The following is a 22,421-nucleotide window of genomic DNA, read 5'->3' on the forward strand; positions in this document are numbered from 1 at the left end:
GAAAATAAAAATAAGTGTAGAAGGAAGCACAGAAAAGTAGCATGACTTTGAAAATGATGTGCAGTATTTATTACATACTTTAAAATAATTGAATAGTAGAAATAAAAATTTATGGTTTTATATTGAATCCTCTTTTTTATGTTATCCTGCACACATGGAAATGTTTGACTTTTTGTATTTACATTCAAAATGAATAAAAATTTAATACAAAAAGAAAAGAAAAAAGAAGCTCTTCTTAATGTTAAGTACCTTCTATCATGAGCCTCTCTTTTGTGGTTCCCAAAAAAATGAGGTTCAATAGTATACTCACCTTGGCAACTGAGATCTTAAAGAAGTCACCATTTTTAAATTATCCCCTGTTCTGTTGATCTCATTTTTTGGAGGTATTTCAGGTACCATATATCAATAAATCAACAAGAATTTATTAAGAGCCTCCAATATAGCAGGCTTTGAGCTAGACAAGTCAAACATAAAGCAATCCCTGCCCTAAGGCATATTGCATTGTCAGATTAAACATGTATACAAACAAGTCAGATCCAATGATCTTTGAAGAAAATTTAGGATTAGAAACATGAAGATGAGAAGAGAATGTATTCTAGTTGTAGAAGACAACCCATTCAAAGTCATAAAGATGGCTGAGGGCAACAGGTTTGACCGAGGGCAACAGGTTTGACTGAATTGTAGAAAATAAGGAGAAAAGTTTATAATGTGTCTCAAAGATGGGTTAGAGCGAATTTTTAAAGGACTTTAAATAGCAATCAGAAATATTTAATTCTAGAAGTAATAAAGAACTGAGATAGGTGACGCAGTAGACAGAGCACTGGGTTTAGAGTCTGGAAGATCTGAGTTCAAATCCAGACTCAGATAGTTACTGTGTGACCCTGGGAAAGGCATTTAACCCCCATTTGCCTCAGTTTCCTCATCTGTAATGTGAGCTAGAGAAAGAAATGGCTACTTTAGTATCTTTTGCCATGAAACCCCCAAATGGGATCATGAAGAATTAGACATGACTAAAAAGGAGTAAAAATGGGGAGCCATTTAACTTCATCAGTAAAACTGGAAGATGAACTAGTAAAGGCAGGGATTCACCTGAGCTCTCCTCCAAATACCTTTAAATAATGACTCCCAAACAAATTCTAGATTGTCAGAACCCATAAAAAAGACAGAGTAAAACAATTTTCCAGCCCAAGTGAACTTGGAAGGTCAGCAGGAAAGTTTATTTTACCATGATGAGAGAGGAGCACAGGCTAGTGTGTAGGACCAGCACAGACCTAATCCCAGCAAACCACAAGTAATACTTGGGAGCCAATAAAAGCATAGTATCAATATAGAACTTAACATAAATAGAGGAATTAAGAAAAAAGGTAGGTTTTATGCTAATCTGAACTTGTTATCTAGCTACAACTTCCTTGAAATTAGAACCTGGAATAAGAAGATCAAACTTTCCCCAGACATTTTGAAGATCCTATAAATGGAACCAGCTTTAGCTCAAACTGGTTCATGAGAGTCAATTGTTAAATTTTTTTAGTATATTCCTTTTTATATCTCCTCAAACAATATAAATCAGAATATGTTTTTATGATTTTATAAACTTAAATTAGCTTAAACTGTTAGAGGAAATGTTAATAATACAAATTAACTTCAAAAGTGCATTGTATGTACATTGGTTTTGCCTCCCTCCCCCAGCAAGCAGATTGTTAAATGTTTACTAGCACACCTTTGTATGTGACCTATGACCCAGAATCCCCTGCTGTGCTTGCATGGGGAATTTGATTTGGGGGGCTATTCCTAAAGATTATTCTCTCTTTAATTCATTATTGCTTCCATGTAGGGTTTATATTTGAGTAAATTTTAAATGTAGCTTCTTTATCTTCTCTTGGAATCTTCAAAGCTGTTTATTTTGGTTTTCTCTGATTTAACAATAGCAATGCATCAATTTTTTTCTTTCTATTAGGTACTCCATTCTTGATAATTTTTAAATAAATTGTTAATAAAAGAATCCATGCTATTCTGCAGTGCTCCTTCCAATTTTTTTTAACATGTATTTATAAATATATTCAACAGATTTCAATCTCAAACCACAATGCAGAAGGACTATGTCTGTTTTTACATCCTTGTAATCTTCCTGGGATTCTTGATGGTGCAGGAAGGATTACAAATGCGTACAACATATGTATAGGCCACATAAAATTGAATTCTGACAACGAATTAAAGACCTCCAACATTTCTTAGGGATGGTAAATGATTCAACCAAGATTATTAGAAGATGAAGGAACCCCTTACACATTTGGTAAGAATGGTAGTTATCACAGAACTGGATGAAAAGGAAAAGGTAATCTGCCATAGCATTCATGAGAGTTGTTATGGTAATGCCTTTGCTTATGCTTTCTAATCTCAGATTATCTGTTCTTTGAGTAGTCACACAACCTAAAGGTCATTATTGTGTCAATCTAGCTCAAAATTTATAAGAAAGAGAGGAGAAGTTGGTCAGAGCCTCAGGTGATTCCACTCTAATTTTGGCAAAAAGCAATTACACTGTGGTTTACTCAATGGTAATCATCAGGGCTGCTCTGAAAACATGGTGGCTTCCCTAAGAGGGAATAAAATATCTGGTCATACTCTTAATAAACAGGAATTTAGTTTACTTTAAAGAGCCCTGAATCTTGTCATGTTGACATCCCAGTTAGGCTTTGTTTTCATAATTTTTTCCCCTCCAGATGAAATATTCCTGCACTAAAAAGGCTGTCCCAAGTATACTACCAAACAGCTTCAAACCAAGATACCTCTATTGAATTTATTATTATTATTATTATTAATCATTATCCAAGTGACTTTGCACTAAAGGAATCATAAGGTCAGTTAGGTCAAAAATCTAAGGTAAATGGTCTTAGGTCCATGGACTCCTCTCATGGATAAATTTTAGAGGATCTGTATTTTGAGTGAGAAAATCTCCCCATTTTTATCCTAATATAATTGGTTTCATCTATATAATCATATGTATTTGAGGCATTTAAAAACATTTTTAAAAGTTTAAAAGGTTGACTTTGAAAAGTCTCCGAAGCCTTTATCATACTGCCAAAGAGGTCCCTAAACTTCTAATTAAGAACCCCTAATCTAGGGTAAATTGACAACCAAGTATTGAATCTGATGGTACAACTAGCATTATTTTTGATTGTGTGATGGCTGGTTTTATGTTTAAACATGTAGAATCATGGAACCACTAATTTAGAGCCTGTAAGGAAGTTTAGAACTCATCAGGTCCAATTCCCTGACTTTAACGATGAGGAACCTGAGTCCAGAGAGATTAAGTGACCAGCCTAGGGTGAAAAAATCAGTATATTACTGAAGTGCTATTTGAATTCAGCCCAGCACTTTATTTACTTTCCCAATCAAATGCTTTAAGATGCTACAGATGGGTTTCTGATTCTGAATCAAGTCCTCTTTCCTAATTGGTACAAGTATAAAAGAGACCCCAATGAAAAGTGTTAAGAATTCTACAGCCATTATGGAATCAGAAAACAAGAGAATACTACCATTTTAATTATGATAGGTCATTTATCCAGATTGTGTCATTTGATTCCATGTCCCAAAGTGCTCTCTATTCTACTGATTACTTGAATACATCAATAGATCTGTGATCTGCTCATTGTGGATACTGCCTTCACCACTGCAGATCAAAACCCATCCAAACTTTATTCTTGGGGCAGCTTGGTGGTGCAATGGATAGAGCCCTGGCCCTCGCATCAGGAGGACCTGAGTTCAAATCCAGCCTCAGATAATAATTGCCTAGCTGTGCAACCTTGGGCAAGTCATTTAACACTATTTCTTGCCAAAAAAACAAAACCAAATTCTTCTCTGTAAGCATTATTTATATCTTTGTATAAATCCTCCAAAGGGGATCAATTAAATACGGTGAAGGTCTTTCTGAAGGCCTCATGAAGTCTCAAAGGTCTCAGGGCAGCATTCAGGCTTTTGCCTGATGTTCCTCTAATGTTAAAGACTTTCACCCTTTAATATTGTCTTGCACTAGGGTCCATCTTTCCATTTGAGTCACAAACAGTTTTGAATAATTGGAGGTCATGGTATGCTATGATTTGCAGTCATATAGCATTATTAGGAGACTATTAGTGTTTAAAAATGGGTTTTCTGGGCAGAGAGCATCTTGCAATCACTAAAATTAGTGCACAATTTCCCAAACACAATTCAACCATTTGACTTCTGCAATTCGGAGTCCAGCACATTGTTCATTTGCGACATGTGTCTAAGATATGTATGCCAATGGTGTAATTTAACACACTATATTTTGATAAATTTGCATTTCTTCAACCACTTGTTTTTTTACAAATGAGGATAAGAGGCCCTGTAGTATTCTGAAACTTCAAGCACAATGTAATCTGTAAACAGATGCATCTGGATGGGCTTACCTCCTACAGGGAAACCTTTTTTTCATTTTGAACCTTGAACATGGCATAACTATAGGGTAATCTTTTGGAGAACATGCTTCCCTGTTTTATAACTCAGTTGATCGTATTTAACAAAGAATCTTTTATGATCTTAACCTAAGCAAGAGAACATTTGTTGAGATCCCTTGAAAATGAATTATTTTTTTATGAAATTAAATTTTTCACCAAGCAAAAATTAAGATAGAATCCTCTATTATCTATTCCTTTTACCCAATTGTTCAGATATCTCTGTAATGGGAAATTAGGCAGCTAGGTAGCACAGTGGATAAAGCCCTGGTCTTGGAGTCAGAGGATCAGGAATTCGAATCAGGCCTCAGAAATTTACTAGCTAACAAGTCACTTCACCCTGCTTGCCTCACATCCAGGGTTATCTCCAGTCATCCTGATTCATATCTGGCCACTGAACCCAGATGGCTCTGGAGGAGAAAGTGAGACTGTTGACTTAGCATAGCTTCCCCTCACTCAAATCCATTTCACATGTTTGTTATGGCATCACCTCCTTGATGTCATGATCTTCTTAGAGAATGAAGGATAAAAGATTTTTCAAAAAAAGATTTTTTTATAGGACATTATCTGTAATTGCTTTTTTCCTTATTCACTAAAAACATCTTTGAAATCAGGCATGTTGGTGCATACCTAAAATCCATGCTTAAATTCATACCTAAAATCCATGGAGATGTTTAGGCTGTTAGATCTCTCAGAACTCTTTCAGAATTTCTGAGTTCTTGTGGGCTATGTTTATTGGTTGCACTAAATTTGACATTGATATAGTGAGTCCCTGGGTGTGGACATCACAAGTAGAGGAGGTCAAAGCTCCTATGCCAAACATTAGTAGTATCAGGCCTCTGAGGAGTCTTTGAACTTCAAAAATCTCGACAAATTAAGAAGGCCCAGTCTTAAATATATACATCCTTTATAATGGGAAAGATTTTTTTTCCCTATATTAGAAAGTAGGCATGTAAGTCAGTATTTGCTGGCGTCTTCTTGAATACCTTTTTTTCCTTAAAGTAGTAATATGATCAAGTTTTGTTTTGTTTTCACTTTTGTTGTCTTTTCTGGAAATCAGTATCTGAATACTTTCAAAGTTTTCTTAACTTTAACACTAATTTTTGTTCATGGGTACTTATCAAACCCTACAGTTCTTCCTGAATTTATTTTCTTAAAAGCCATTTCCACATTTTTATTTAACCCAATAGGCAATAAAGACTCATTAATTATAAGAACATAAACCTTTAGAAATACTGTCAAATCTGTTTAACTTAATTTACACTTTTGATGTTCTCCTTTCAGTCTCATATAGATGTATTTTTTAGAATAATCTGAGCTAATTGGATTACATGCCACACTTTTTCCAACCTGATCTTTTCCTCTACCACTTTATGTCATGATAATACTTGATGATTATTGACCAGCCTCCTCTGCAATGTTTTTATGTTTTTGCAAGGCAATGGGGTTAAGTGACTTGCCCAAGATCACACAGCTAGGTAATTTTTAAGTATCTGAGTTCCAATTTGAACTCAGGTCCTCCTGACTCCTGACTCCAGGGCCGGTTCTATATTCACTGCACCTAGCTGCCTGCTCTGCAATGTTTTTAAAATAAATTGATAGTCTAAATCAATGTTGTTTTTGGTTCTCAAATCATGAAATCATCTGCTTCCTGAATGAACTGGTTTCTGATGCCTTTAGCCTTTTCGTTTAGTAAACATTTTAGATTACTTAAAAATCTTTAAGAAATATTGCTAATCAGAACTAACTTGCTTTCATTTTCCATTTTTTAACATCAATGATATTTTTAGGTTGGATTGAAGCCATTAAAACTGAACATAGCATTTTTTCATCTAATTTGGTGAAGCTGACTTTTGTCCTACATAACCCATAGTGTGACTGCACATAGGCAACTGATTGAGAAATAACTTCCATATGTATACTTAGATGCTTCTTATCTCTTAGAATCTTAGTCTATTTTATTTTTTGTAATTATGTTCAGTATTCACCAGATCCAGTGCCTTCTGACTTTGGATTGGGAGTAAATATGAGTTATACGTGATTTTGGATTATTGCTAAAAAGTGGAATCAGTGGTACTACTCGATCAACTGGAAAGGAATGGATGGGGGAATTAGTCCCCTCCAAGGTTAGGGAGTTTCATGAGAAACACCTAGGGAAGCACCATCCATTTTTCTGGAGAAGAGGGAATGGGGAGTGTTCTAAGAGGAGTACTGACAGTAGCATAACTGAAGATGATAACAAAGATTGTAGCTAGCCAAGTCAGCACCAAACCAAGAAACAGAATTGAGCTGTCCATGGGAGGCAGGAGGGTAAAAATGTTGGGGGTCAGTATAGAGATGTGAATTTAAGGAAGTAGGAAAAAATAGAATTTACTGAGAGTTCTAACAGACTTACCTGTATTGTAGGATCTGTACAGTAGATGACCTTCAGAGAGTGTTCTCTCTATTCAGTGGGGTGGGGGATATAGGTTAAAGATAAATTTAATGCAGTCTTTGTTACATTTAGAATTTTCATCTATCTCAGTTTATTTGGGACTTTTGCTTTCTTGAACAGACTCATATCATTCTTTATTGCTAGTTATATGCTTTTTCTTTCATGTTTTATTCATGTATTTTTAAGATCAGAGTATCAAAAACTGTCTTTGTACAATCATGTTAGACTCTTTAGAAGCATCTCCCTTTTCTTCTTCAACTGGAATATCTATAATTGTATTTTTTTATGGTTTCCATTTTTTATGTCTCAAAATTTGAGATCAAATTTTTTTCCAGTTTTTGGAAATGTGCTTTCTTAAAATCAAGGGGTGTATATATATTTAATTACTATTAGTGGAAAGAGCATTGACAGTCTCAAGAACTAACTTTGAATCTCTTTTTTTTTTGACCATGATGACACAAGTACTAAAAATTAATCACTTAACCTTCCTAGTATTCAGGTTTCTCATCTGCCAAATTAAGGAGTTGAAATTGAATGCCTTTGAGATCTCTTCCAGCTGTTCTGCTTTCTCCCAGGGTTCCTATCACTTTCATTTCATAAACCAAATCTTCCACAATCAGAATGAAATCCAAAGAATCATATTTCCTTATTATTTCCCCAACCTTCTAAAAGATGAAATTGTCAGTAAAATAAACTTATTTTATTCAATCCTCTTTATTTTTAGAGGATTGTAATTGAAGTGTCTTTTTTTTAAAAAAAATATTTTTTCTGAACTTTGGGGTTTTTTATTTCCCAATTGAGTCTGTGAGAGGGAAAGAAAATAATATATGTTTGTTAATTTTTTAAAATTACCTTAAAAGAACTATATACAGCTACATATGAACTCTCTTTAGTTACAAAGTACCTTCACAAGTATTATATAATTTAATCCTCACACTGATCTTATATATAAGATAGGTAGCACAAAATTTATTATCCTCATTTTAGAGGTGAGGAAGCTGAAACCTATAGAGATTCAGGAACCTCTGGAGGGGTTTATGATCATCTAGAATGGAAGTTGTGCTTGCTAAAACCCCATTTGACATCCCGAAAAGATTGCTTCTTTTTCAGAAAAAGGCAGCTAGCTAAATTGTAGAGGCATTAAGGAGTGATGGATAGTAAGCTGACCTCAAAGTCAGAAAGACCTGACTCTACTGGTAATGTAAACTGAAGCAAATCTGTGACCCAGTCAGTTTTTTTACATTATAAATTTTAGAATCATCACTGATCTACATTAGTAGAGTTTCCTAAGTAGGAATTCTCAATGCCAATAAAATCAGATTTGGCTTAGCTCCATCCCTGGTCCCACACACAAATTAGACAGGCCAATGAAGAGTATGCTACAGCTGGAGTTCACTTGTTCAAAAAAGTATTTGATAAAATTTTTCATGTTATTCTTATGGACAAGATGGGTTAGATAATTAGTACAATTAGTTGGATTTTGAATTATTTGAATGGTTTGGATGCAAAAATCAGTCCTTAATGGCTCAATGCCAACTTGGCATTTCTAATGGATGTCCATTAGATCTGTATTTGACCCCTTGCTGTTCACAATTTCTATTCCTGACTTGGATGAAGAAATAGATGGCATGCCTGCTAAATTACAGATAACATAGGGTGGGCTGACAAAACATGTTGGATGACAGAGGCAGGATCCAAAAATATCTCAATAAGCTCAGATCTAATCAGATGAAATTTAATAGAGATGAATGTGATACTCTACACTTAGTTGCAATAAATCAAATTCATATGCACAAGACTAAAGAGACAACATTTCCTAGGCAGGGAAAAATTCTGATTTACAAGCTCTGTAGAAGTCCTCAGTATGATAGCTAAAAGAAAAAAAGAAAAGAAAAAATGACTATGATCTTAGACTTTATGAGAAGTGAAATGGGTAGAGGGAGATGATAGGTCTGTCATACTCCAACCTGATCAGAGTAGGTCTCTTTAAGAAGAAAGGAAGGAAGGAAGGAAGGAAGGAAGGAAGGAAGGAAGGAAGGAAGGAAGGAAGGAAAGAAAGAAGGAAGGAAAGAAGGAAGGAAGGAAAGAAAGAAAGAAAGAAGGGAGGAAGAAGGGAAAGAAGGGAGCAGCTAGGTGGTATAGTGAATAGAGCAGTGACTCTAAAATCAAGAAGACCTGAGTTCAAATTCAGTCTCAAACACTAGCTGTGTGATCTTGAGTAAGCCACCTCACCCCAATTGCTCCACTCCCCCCAAAAAGAAAGACTACATCTGAAGTATTTTGTTTAGTTACAAATGCCACATTTCAGAAAGAATAATGATAAGCTGTGAGTTCTCTAGAGGGGAACAACAAGAATGGTGAAGTTCCTTTAGACCAAAGCCTTTTAAGATTCATTGAGGAATTTGGAAGTGCTTAGGCTGGACTTAAGATTTAGAAGCAATTATAATTTTATTTTAATATTTGAAAGAGTGTCATGTAAAAGGATTAAGTTTGATTTACTTGGCCTCAAAGGGCAGAACAAGAACAAGTAACTTAAAGTTACTTTAAAGAAACAGAAAGAGCTTATAAGGAAAAAAAACTTCCTAACAATCAGAACTATCCAAAAGTAAGATGGCATCACCTGTATTGTATAATTGTATTACTCTGTACCCCTGTCTTCTTTTGTGCTTCCAAGGGTGCTATCTAAACTCAGATATTGGTAGTATATATGGTCTCTGATTCAAACATAAAAAAAAAAAAACTAATGATCCCTAACTAATGTTCAGAATGGAGTAATTTTTTTTTGTCATTTCTTTTGTTAGTGGAGTAGTAGAAAGTTGGCAGAGTGAAGTCAGCATTTTTTCCTAATCTCTCCCAATATATCCCTTACACAACACATTTTAAAAAGTGACAAGAAAAAAAATCACCTTATGTCATTTTTCCAGCCCTGGAAAGCTTAGGAAACCATAAAGAGGGGTATTCTGATTCAAGGAAAGGGGTTGATCAGAAGTGCTACTGCCTGTGGGCTACTGTGGTGACAGCATCAAAATTAGACTAGCACCCAGGGATGGTAAAATGATTGAATATTTGGTCAGAAAGAGATCCCAGGGAAACTCTATAAGATTGGGAACAGGTATACATGTCAGCCGGTAGGTCTTTTACCCATTATATAGTGTTAGATAATAGTTTCAGAGCAAAGAAAAGCTTAATGGTTATGAGAGAGAAGGTGATCCATCTGGATAAGTACCAGAGCACAAACCAAGAGAGCAAAGATCAGACCTCTCTCCAGATCATAACACTTTAAAAGTACCACATATTTATGAACCCCCACTGAGCTGTGAAAGTAGCAGAAGAACATGGATAGAAACTCAGACCAGAATACCTACTTACCCATCCATCCTCAGAAGTGAGTAGAGATCAACTCTAGTATAAAGTCTAAAGTTCAGAAATAAAATGATAAAATGAGCAACAACAAAAAATATCTGATCATAAAAATTAATATGGTGACAAAATCCAAAGACAATCTATAAGTATCAACATGGAAAACCTCACAGAAAAATGCAGATTAGACACAAGCTGATCAAGAATTCCTAAAAAAAACTAACAAAAGATTTTTTTAAAGGAGCAAAGTATAATTTTAAAAATCAAATAAGATAGAGGAAAAATTGAGAAAAGAAATGAGATCTATGCATGATAATGATGACAAAACAATTAGCAGCTTGTTTTTTTATTTTTTTTTTTTAGGTTTTTTTGCAAGGCAAATGGGGTTAAGTGGCTTGCCCAAGGCCACACAGCTAGGTAATCATTACATGTCTGAGATCGGATTTGAACCCAGGTCCTCCTGACTCCAAGGCCGGTGCTTTATCCACTATGCCACCTAGCCACCCCTAGCAGTTTGTTTTTTAAAAAAGGCAAAAAACTAGATCATAATTGGTCAAATGGTAAAAAGAGCACAAAATCTCACTGAAGAAAATAATTCTTTAAAAAGCAGAATTGTCAAATGAAAGGTAATTGTTCCATGAAAAATCAAAAAATAAAGTTGTCAAAAGAATAGAAAAAGGGACAACTAGGTGGCACAGTGGAGAGAGCACCGACCTTGAAGTCAGGAGGACCTGGGTTCAAATCCAGATTCAGACGCGTAATGATTACCTAGCTTTGTGACCTTGGGCAAGTTTTTGCCTTGCAAAAACAACAAAAAAGGAGAGATAATTTAAGAATTATTAGACTACTTGAACTCATGGTCAAAAGAGAAGCCTAGACATGGAGCAGCTGTGAGAATCACACAAGATTTAACAGCTACCACTATAAAGAAACAGAAGGCTTAGAATATAACATTCTGGAAGGCAAATTTGCTAATATTACAAATATAATTCTACAGAGGAAAAAATAGACATTTTACTAAGCATTCTTGATGAACATATCAGGGTTGAATAAAAAATTTGATATTGAAATTCACAAGAAAGACAAAAAGGTAAGCATGAGTGTGAATTCACAAATGACTTAACAAGGTAAATTTGTTTACATTTCCATATGGGAAGAGGATAAGAGCTTTAGCATCATTAAGGCATTTAGGAGGAGTACTTAGAGGGAATGAGTATTAGTATGTATTGTGTAATAATGACCTCAAAAGAAGAATGGGAGGGTATAAGGGAAGAACTAAAAGAAGGAAGATGGTAAAGGAAGAATGGGGAAAGTTACCTCACATACAAAAGATGTTCAAGGAAAAGTTTTTATAATGGATGGGAAAATGGGAGGGATGGCTCCACTTAAATCTTATTCTTGTCTGAATTGATTTAAGGAGGGACAAATATGTATACCCACAAAATTTGTTATAGAAATTCTTACCCAATAGGGAAGTAGAAAGAAAACGGTCTAAAAGAAAAGCAATCGGTAGATTAAGGGAGGAGTGATCAGAAGTAAAATAGATTTTTGAGAAGGGACAGGGTAAAAAGAAGAGAATGATAATTAGAAGAGAAGAGGATGAAGGGCAATACACAATTAGCAATCATAACTGTGACTGCAAATGAAATGAACTCATCCATAAAACCAAAGAGAACAGTGGAACGAATAAGAAATCAGAATCCAAAAATATGTTGTTTACAATAGACAGACTTGAAATAGAAAAACACACAGAGTTAAAATAAGGAGCTGGAGCAGAATCTATCAAGCTTCAGCTGAAGCAAAAATGACAGGAGTAACAATCATGATCTCAAACAAAGCAAAAGCAAAAATAGACCTAATTGAAAGAGATAAGGAAACAATGCATATTATTACAAAGGAGACCTTTATCACAGGAATACCTTCAAAGATATTTTCCCCAATTCTTCACCTTCTAAATCTGAATTTATTGGTTTGAGAAAAATCTTTTTAAAATGTATAATTTATTATTATATATTTTATCTTTTAAATCCTCTCTCTTTTTTGCTTATAAACTTTTCTCCTATTGATAGATGTGATAGGTAATATTTTTCTTCATTTCTCTAATTTTTAAAGATATGACTTTTTTGTATGGGCACCACATACTCTTTTGGAGCTCATTTGGGTGTAAGATGTGAGGTGCTGGTCTAAATCTAATTTTTTTCCATATGCTGTCCAATTTTAACAGCAGTTTTTGACAAATAGTAAGTCCATATCCCTGTAGCAGAGTTATTTGTTATACATTTGCTTTTGTGTATTAAGTACTTAATCTGTTCTATGTACTTAATCAAGCTGTCTATTTTTAACCAGTACCAGATTGTTTTTAATAATTAAGGTTTTATAGTATAGTTTGAGATCTGACACTGCTATATTCCCTTTGTATGTATTTCTTTTCATTATTCTTTGAAGATTTTTGAACTTTTTTCCTTCCATATGAATTTTGTGTTTTTTTTATATAGTTCTGTTAAGGAATCTTTTGAAAATTTGTCTTGGCATTGAATTAGTAAATTACCATATTGTTTTATTATATTAATTCATCCTACCCATGAGCAATTAATATTTTTAAATTATTTAGATCTATATTTCTCTAGACTGTATGTGGTTGTATTTATAGAGAATTCACACAAATATACATACCCAAATATATGTATATAAATCTTGATAGTTGAACTAAGTATTTTTTAAATTTTTCTATTTTAAATGAAATTTCTCTCTTCCTTTAAGGTTGGATTTTTTATATACTATGTTAAAATGCAGGTTATTTGCAGGGATTAATTTTATATCCTGCAAGTTTGTTGAAGTTTCTTATTATTTCCTCTTAATTTCAGTGAACTCTCTAGGTTCTCTTTACGTCATCCATCATATCACCTGCAAAGTTCTTCTTTAGCTATGATTGGTTCCCTTAGTTTCTTTTTCTACTTTTCATTTTTCTACTATATAGCATTTCTAATACTACATCAAATAAAAGCGGTGACAATGGACATCCTTGCTTCACCCCCAATTCTACTTGAAAGGATTCTCATTTACTCCCATTTTATATAATGGTAGCTCTTGAATCTATTACTTAAGTGAAATTTATCATTTAAGCAAAAATTTTTCCTTATTTATTTATTCCTGTATGGTTTATAATAGCAAGTCTCTTTAACCTTCAGTATAACTGAAAGCTATTTCTACATGGGAATGCTTTCTGGTCATGCTTTTGCAAGATCAGATTCCCTCTTGGTAGGAGCCCAGGCAAATTTTTCTGAAGCCAAGTCATTGGAGAGCTTCAAAAATAAGGATAATCTAAAGGTATGTCTTTAGAATTAAAAATTAACTCTAACATTTTAAAAATAATGATTTAAAAAAAAAGAGGACAAGTCATGAAAAAAAGTGACTTAGAATGTATGACTTTACAGTCTGTAGAAATTCTATCATAGATAAATAATCATGCTCTGGGTATTCTGGATTCACTTTACTGACCACCCATTTGCAGCATTTGCCCTTGTTTCTTTCTACCCCTTCTGTTCTTGCCCTGGTTTTCTTTTTCTTTTTTTCCTCTTCAGGCAATAGCCCAGAGATATGTTCTGCATGTGTTTAGTGAACCTGGAGTTTTATAAATAAGAAATAGGATCACAGTTATCACTTGAGGGCTATACATGATTAAAAAGCTTTAATGGTAGATTTGGGGGGTTGGAATTTTCTATTCTCATCTCTGCCTTCCCCACACTTAATGTTTCACAGTTCTTTCTCTGCAGACTGGAAAGGACAAGTCTGTGTTTATTTACTGTATTAGGTAAAACCATAGTGCACAGAGGACTGAACTTAGAGTGAAGAAAACCTCAGTACAAATCCCTCCTCAGACATTTACTAGATGAGTGGCCCTGGGCAAGTCACTCAACCTTAGTTTTCCTCTTCTACAGAGGGGATATTAATAGAACTTAACTTTCAGAATTGTCATGCAAATAAAGTGAATTATATCTATTAATTATCAAATAAGCCTTAAAGTACTTTATAAATGCTAACCTTTATTGTTATGGAATAATCTTGCCTGGAAGTTCCCTAACAAAGGTTCTGACTCTATCCTTAGTGAGCCTTAAAGCATAATATAAATGCTAGCTGCTATTGTAAACATGTCCATTATCACCATTATTTTAAGGATACACATATTCTTCAAAATTTTGGTTGCCTTGGGTAATAATACATTTAAAAGTTCAAAACCATTAAGTCAGAGAGCTGGAATACATGACCTCTGAGATTCTTTTTGAAGACTCAAATCTATGCTCCCTCTAGCACTAGCTGAGCTACCAAAGGTGAGATGTTCAACTGTATTTTTTTGTGTGACTAAATTGATAGAGTTAGAAATTGAGATTATTATCCCCATTATTATACCTAACTACATATACATGCTGGACAGGAAAAAATTACTTATGAGGTTTACTTCCAACTTTATTTCCAGGAATCATAGAGTAAAGCAAGTTTCCAGATCTAAATGTCCACTGAAATTTATGTATCATTGGTCTCTTGACTACTGAAGTAGATGCAAATTGACTATAACAATATTTCCCAACCATGTTTTATATGATGTGGGTAGAATTTCTTTAGGAAAATTATAATTCTAGTAATATTCTACCCTCCAAATATGAAGTACATGTATATCAAAAATTCATATTACATGTAAGAGTTTTTCTTAAAAATCTTCTTTAGTTTACTCCAAAATTTCCCAACCTTTCCAATCTCATGGTCCACAAATGAACATTTATGAATTCCATCAATTCATTTACCCAAATCACTCTATGACTTCATTCATTAGGGAAATGTTATACTATGGAATTGTATCTTTATAAAAAAGAAAAGTGCTAATACAAACCAGGGCAACTAGGCAGCATAGTAGACAGAGCACAGGACTTGAAATTAGGAAGATTCATCTTCATGAATTCAAATCTGATCTCGGATACTTACTAGCTGTGTGACTTTGACAATTCAATGAATCCTGATTGCCTCTGTTCCTCAGCTGTAAAATAGGCTAGAGGGAAAAAAAATGTCAAACATCTCTAATATCTTGGCAAGAAAACCACAAATGGAGTCACAAAAAGTCAGACATACCTGAAGCAACTCAACAGAACTAAGTAAAAGACATTGGCTATTGATCCAACCATTCTGGAGAATAAGATGTAACTATGCCCAAAGAGGAATAAAACTGATTATACCCTTTGACTCAGCAATTCCAATTCTAGGCCTATATCCAGAAGAAATCATAAAAAATGGGAAAAGTCCCACATGTTCCAAAATATTCAGAGCAGCTCTTTTTGTAGTGGTAAAGAATTGGAAATTAAGGGGATGCCCAGAAACTGGGAAATGGCTAAACAAGTTATGTTATATTGATGTCATGGAGTCATATTGTTCTAAAACAAATCTTGAATGGTTAGACTCTAGAGAAGTGTGGAATGAATTACAGGAAATGATACTGAGTGAAGGGAGTAGAACCAAGAGAATATCCTACATATGAACAACAATATTGTGAGTTGATCAACCATGATAGAAGAAACTCCTCTCAGCAGTTCAGAGAACTAGGAGACCAGCTATGGACAAAGCTATCCCCATCCAGAGGAAGAAAAACAAAACAAAACCAAAAAACCCCTACAGAATCTGAATGAACACTACATTCACTTTTTAAAATTTTCTCTTATGTATTACTTTCCTATCTCATGGTTTTCTTTCTTTTCCCTTAATTCCTAATTCCTCATACTGAAAATGAATAATCTGTAAACATGTTAAACAGAAATGTGTATGTTCAATATTGACCAGACTGTGCCACTGAGGGGAGAGGGTAGAAGGAAATTTTATAACTTAAAAATATGCAAATGCATGTGAATGAATGTTGAAAAATTTTCATAACATGTAATTGGTAAATAAAATAAAATATCAATTAAAAAAAGATATTGGTTACTACTGCAGTTTCAAAAGGAGAATGGGACAATAGAAAGAAGATTAAATTTGGAATCTAAGGACCTGGGCTCTGACTCTTACAATCTGTGTGACCCTAGACAAGTCATTTAACCTCTCTAGGCTCAGTTTCCTATACTGCAGAATAAGGGAATCACAGAAGATAACCACTAATATCCCTTCTGGGTCAATGAAAAATTTTACCATTTTACCATACCACCTGAAAAAAGTATTCATGTCATTTAAAACCTACTCTGATATTATCAATATGACAGCTTCAAGACAAAGGACTTCTAAATCCCAGTTCTCAAAACTGACTCCACATAGCAAAGAAACTCATTCTGCAGGAGAAAGAAGCAGCAGAAGGATGGAGTAATCACTTCAACATTTGAGTTTTAGAAGCCAGACTTCTGTCCAGTTCTATAGTAATGCTAATAAGACAACTTTTCAACCTCAGACAGCCAGCCCTTTTTCCTAATCATAACTCTTTACAACTACTGGTTTTAAAAAAGTTCCCATTGGGCGAGGTAGTCTGGTTAGTGATCAGTCTGTCTGAAACAATCTGGTTTTGCTATCTAAGCAGGAAGAACCAAGTCTTGAGGTTTGCCATTCCAATCTATTCCGCCTCCTTCTTAAAGACAGCTTTCCAAATATAAGGAGCCCCCAGATAGACCAAAACACAGACAGATGATTCTGGCCACACACAAAGTTCTGTCACAGAGATGCTGCTGTTGGACCCTGAATATTTGTTGTGGTCAACAGTTTTGACATCAGGATCTGGTCTTTGTTGTTTATTTTCCTTTGTTTCACCCCTTATGGTAAGTTCAAAAGAACCAGCACCCAGCAAAGGAAAAAGTCGTCTTGTCCCTAACCATTAGCAGAGATGTAATACTATGTTTTTCCCTTGTGGCATTATCATGGGGAAGCTCCCATATACACTCAAATTGTGAAGAATGTGTGTGTGTGTGTGTGTGTGTGTATGTGTGTGTGTGTGTGTTTGTGTGTGTGTGTGTGTGTGAGAGAGAGAGAGACAGACAGACAGACAGACACAGAGAGACAGAGAGAGAGAGAGACAGACAGACAGACAGAGAGACAGAGACAGGGAGAGGGAGGGGGAGAGAAAGAGAGTCAGAGAGAGAGAGAGAGAGAGACAGAGAGAGAGAGAGAGACAGAGAGACAGAGAGACAGAGAGACAGAGAGACAGAGAGACAAGATGGGGGAGGGAGGGAGACAGAAAGTCAGAGAGACAGAGACTATGAATGATTGACAAGCCATGAATCTTCTTGAAGGACTGACTTGTGGAAGAATAGACTTGTTCTACTTGACACCAGGGGAGCAGAACTAGGAACCAAACTGAGGCTTAGTAATATGAAAAAAAACTTCTAAACAAATAGAATTAACAGTCCTGGAATGAGTAGTCTTGGGATGTCAGAGGATCATAGATTCAGAGCTGGAAGGGACCTTAAAGATCACTCAGAGAGGTTGTTGATTTTATTTTATTTTTTCCCCAGTTATATGCAAAAACAAGTTGCAGCATTCACTTTTAAAACAATGACAAGTTCTTAACCTAGGGTCAATGGAAAGTATCTATAGAGAGATTTCAGAGGGGCCATGAATTTGGATGAGAAAAAAATACATTTTTATTTTAATCAATTTCATTTAGAGGAAACCTTGCATTTCTTTCCATTATTTATAAACATTCTGTAGAGTTCATAAACTTCATCAGATTGCCCTAGGAATCCTCCAGGACATAAAGATATTTTACACATGAGGAAACTAAAGTCCAAAGAGTCTTGCAAAATTGACAGAGGAAAGATTGGAACTCTGACTCCAAAGTCCACTGTCTTTTACATTGTGCCATATCTTAAATTGAAATACATAAACTACTTGTCATTAAAGAGATGGAAAGCTTTAATCCCTACCTAAATATAGTTATTATTATTATTATTATCCACAGAAATTTTTAAAGACCATCTCTTAAGTTAGAGAGAGAAATGAAATCTGTAGTATTGAAAGGAGTACTCACATTGATGAATTACAGATCCTTAAAATATTGAAGAACTATCAGGATCATTCAAAGAGAGTATGGAAGTTCAGGATGTCAAAAAGAGGATTTCTATTCAGCTGTGTATTGAACTAGATGGCTGAGAGTCTATAACTCTAGTGCCAATTTCCCTAAAACCTAAGGATGATAGAAAAATGACACCATCACTGGGAGAGGAAGGGAAATCCATTGGTGTTTTTGGTCACATAAAGCAGGGTTTTGCTTTATTGTAGACTGATTTCCATTGTGTACAATGGCAGCAAATTTCTTGAGTCAACAAAACTCTCACTGCCAGACTGGGCAGAAAAAAAAATCTCTGCCACAAGAGATGTTTCCTTCTTCTGGCAGAGCAGTAAAGAATGGAATTTTAACAATGAATTTCCTTGTTTTTCTAGGTTAAAGTCAAAAGGCCATGTTCTTCTCTCAGATCAGCATGAATTATTTCCACTGAAGTTATTCATGTATGTCTGAGGGATACTTTAGCTCCCACATTTATGGTTTATTAAGTAATATATCTTTTTATTATTCTAATGTACCAGGAGAAGGGGGTACGAATTAGTACCTCAAATCAAATTGATTTCTTCTTACATTTGAGTAAATGGTTTTTTTTTAGAGGAAGAAAGAATGGTATCTCAATAATAGGCTTATAAAATGCTTTAAAATATCAGTTTTCTTTTCCTTTCAGTGATGTAGGTGAGGCAAATATCTTTCCCTATTTAAAGATGAAGAAACTGAAGCTCATAAAAGTGAGGAAAACTAACCCAAAATACATACCTAAACATTTTTAGAGCAAGAACTTGAATCCAAGTCTTCTTAATACAAATTTAGCATCTTTCCATGATACCACCTTACTTCATTCTTCAGCTTGCTAATGAAAATTGATCTTCTCCTACTAAGGAGATCAATGAACAACATTTTCCTCACTGAGTGGATGATTAACTCAAATCATATTAAACAGGAATACATTGACCTGGACAGTAGAAGCCTCCACCCTTAGGATATCACAGTTTACTGTGTCTGCTGCTGACCCATATGAAAGGTGAGGGATATAATGGCCCTGCTCCCCAATTTAGAGCTTCTGCAGATACTCTATTTCTAGTCTTCTTTCTGTGGAAAGTTGAGGAGCCTTTCCTCTGTCTTCTGGGCTAAAACTGAGTACTTTTCAAATGTCTGACTGGCTAAGACATTTGTTCATTCTTATCCATTTGCATTTGAGTGGAGTCAAGGAAGCTCCTACTGATGGGGAGAGAGGCCTCAAACATCTATCTTCCCACCTGAGATTCTGCAATGTAGCCTATGAGTTCCCAATCCTGTGGTTGACTTTTGCCAACTTGTGATCTTTGTAAGATCAAAAGAGGAAGCTACCAGGGATCTAGAAACCAAATTTTGGGCCAAAGTTTGCTACCAGCTTAGATGCCAGCATGCTCCCTAGGAATGAGAGATAAGTCTAGCAAGATGCCAGTTTATCAACTGGCAATGCAACATTCAGAAGTGAATTTGGTGGTAGAAAAGGCTTCCTAGAAAGTAGGGGATACATTCAAAGTAACTGCAGATAATATAAAATACCTGGGAGTCTATTTGCCAAGGCAGACTCAGAAACTTTTTGAAAACAATTATAAAACACTTCCACACAAATAAAATCAGATTTAAATAACTGGGCAAATATCAACTGCTCATGGATAGGTGGAGCTAATATAATAAAAATGACAATTCTACCAAAACTAAACTACCTGTTTAGTGTCCTACCAATCAAAATTCCAAAAAATTACTTTAATGAGTTAGAAAAAGTTGTAAGTAAATTTATATGGAGAAATAAAAAGTCAAGAATTTCCAGGGATTCAATGAAAAAAAGTACAAAAGAAGGTGGCTTAGTCCTACCTGATCTAAAATTATATTATAAAGCATCAGTCATCAAAACCATCTAATATTGGCTAAGAAATAGAGTGGTAGACCAGTGGAATAGATTAGGTGCAATAGCAGGAAATGATTATAGTAATCTGCTGTTTGATAAACCCAAAGAGTCCAGCTATTGGGATAAAAACTCTCTCTTTGATAAGAACTGCTGGGAAAATTGGAAGTTAGTATAGAAGAAATTTAGATTAGACCAACACCTCACACCCTATACCAAGATAAGATCCAAGTGGATACAGGATTTAGACATAAAAAACAATATTATAAGCAAACCAGAAGATCAAGGAGTAATTTACTTATCAGATCTATGGAAAGGGAAATAATTTATGACCAAGGAACAGATAGAGAACATCATTTAAAACAAACTAGATGATTTTGATTGCATTACATTAAAAGGCTTTTTCACAGACAAAACCACTGTAACTAAGATCAAAGGAAATGTAGTAAATTAGGAGCCAATCTTTACAACTAATGCTTCTGACAAAGGACTCATTTCTAAAATACACAGAGAACTGAGTCAAAATTTCAAAAAAAAACTAAGCTATTCTCCAATTGACAAATGGTCAAAGGATGTGCAAAGGCAATTTATAGATGAGGAAATCAAAGTGATCCATAGTCATATGAAAAATTGCTCTAAATCATTAATTATTGGAGGAATGTGAATTAAAGCATCTCTGAGGTACCACTTCACACCTCTCAGACTGGCCAATATGACCAGAAAGGACAGTGATCAATGTTGGAAGGGATGTGGGAAATCTGGGACACTAATACATTGCTGGTGGAGCTCTGAACTCATCCAACCTTTCTGGAGAGCAATTTGGAATTACACCCAAAAGGCAACAAAAAATGTACATACCCTTTGATCCAGTAATAACACTACTAGGTCTTTACCCTGAGGAGATGATGACAAAAAGGTAAAAACATCACTTGTACAAAAATTTTCATAGCAGTCCTGTTTGTGGTGCCAAAGAATTGGAAATCAAGTAAATGTCCTTCAGCTGGGGAGTGGCTTAACAAACTGTGGTGTAAGTATGTCATGGAACACTATTGTTCTATTAAAAACCAGGAGGGATAGGAATTCAGGGAAGCCTGGAAGGATTTGCAGAAACTGATGCTGAGTGAGATGAGCAGAACCAGAAAAACACAGTACACCCTCACAGCAACATGGGAGCAATGATCAGCCTTGATGGACTCACTCATTACATCAGTGCAACAATCAGAAACAATTTGGGGCTGTCTTCAATGGAGAATGCCATCTGTATCTAGAGAAAGAATTGGGAAGTTTGAACAAAGACCAAGAACTATTATCTTTAATTTAGAAAAAAACCCTGATATCTTATTATATAATCTTGTTATCTCTTATACTTTATTTTTCTTCCTTAAGGATATGATTTCTTTCTCATCACATTCAATTTGGATCAATGTGCACCATGGAAACAATGTAAAGACTGGCAAATTGTCTTCTTTGGGGGGGGGGGAGCAAGATTGGGGAAACATTGTAAAACTCAAAATAAATAAAATCTTTAAAAGGAAACAAAAGAACTATATCTACATTTTTAGTGAAAAATTTAAATACCTTGTAACAAAGTATTGTCTGTCTCTTTAATAAATACTTCAGAACTGACAAAAAAAAGAAAGTAGGGGAAAAGGTGATACGGAGGAGAAGGGGACCTCAGGGACTGGAGGAAAATGTTTATACTTCTGTCCTTACTATTCTCAGTAAATATCCTTTTGTAAAAATTAATTGATGTCGATTAAAATACACTGGGATGCCGAACAATTATATAGCGAGATTATGTATTTGATGGCTAATATTGGTGAAAACATACTAGGATTTGAGCCAGTAGCACTTAAGAAGAATCATTGGAACCCCCTCAGAGTGCCATAGAACCCTAAAGAGAAAATGCATCCTTGCTCACCTTGGAAACTCGACTTGTTACTGTACCTGTGGGTTGAGAGAATAAACCTTGAAGCTGAGCGCGATGAAACTCCTGACCAGAGATTTTTTCCATTATTACCTTTGGGAGGAGGCATAAAGGTTTCTATTGGTGTTTTCCTCCAACACAGGATAGAGGTGACAGTTTCCAAAAGCCATGTCAGTAAAGCAAAATCTCCAGCAAGTCCTACCATACTGGGAAGGTTACTGGTACCTACCCTAGGACACATCCTGTTAAGTTTCCTCAGAGGATCAATTCAGAAAAAAATAAGTTCATCACAAAAGATCCTTTCAGTAAACTTTTGG

The sequence above is a fragment of the Macrotis lagotis genome, chromosome 1, assembly GCF_037893015.1.
Source record: "Macrotis lagotis isolate mMagLag1 chromosome 1, bilby.v1.9.chrom.fasta, whole genome shotgun sequence".
In the NCBI taxonomy this organism is placed as follows: domain Eukaryota; kingdom Metazoa; phylum Chordata; class Mammalia; order Peramelemorphia; family Peramelidae; genus Macrotis; species Macrotis lagotis.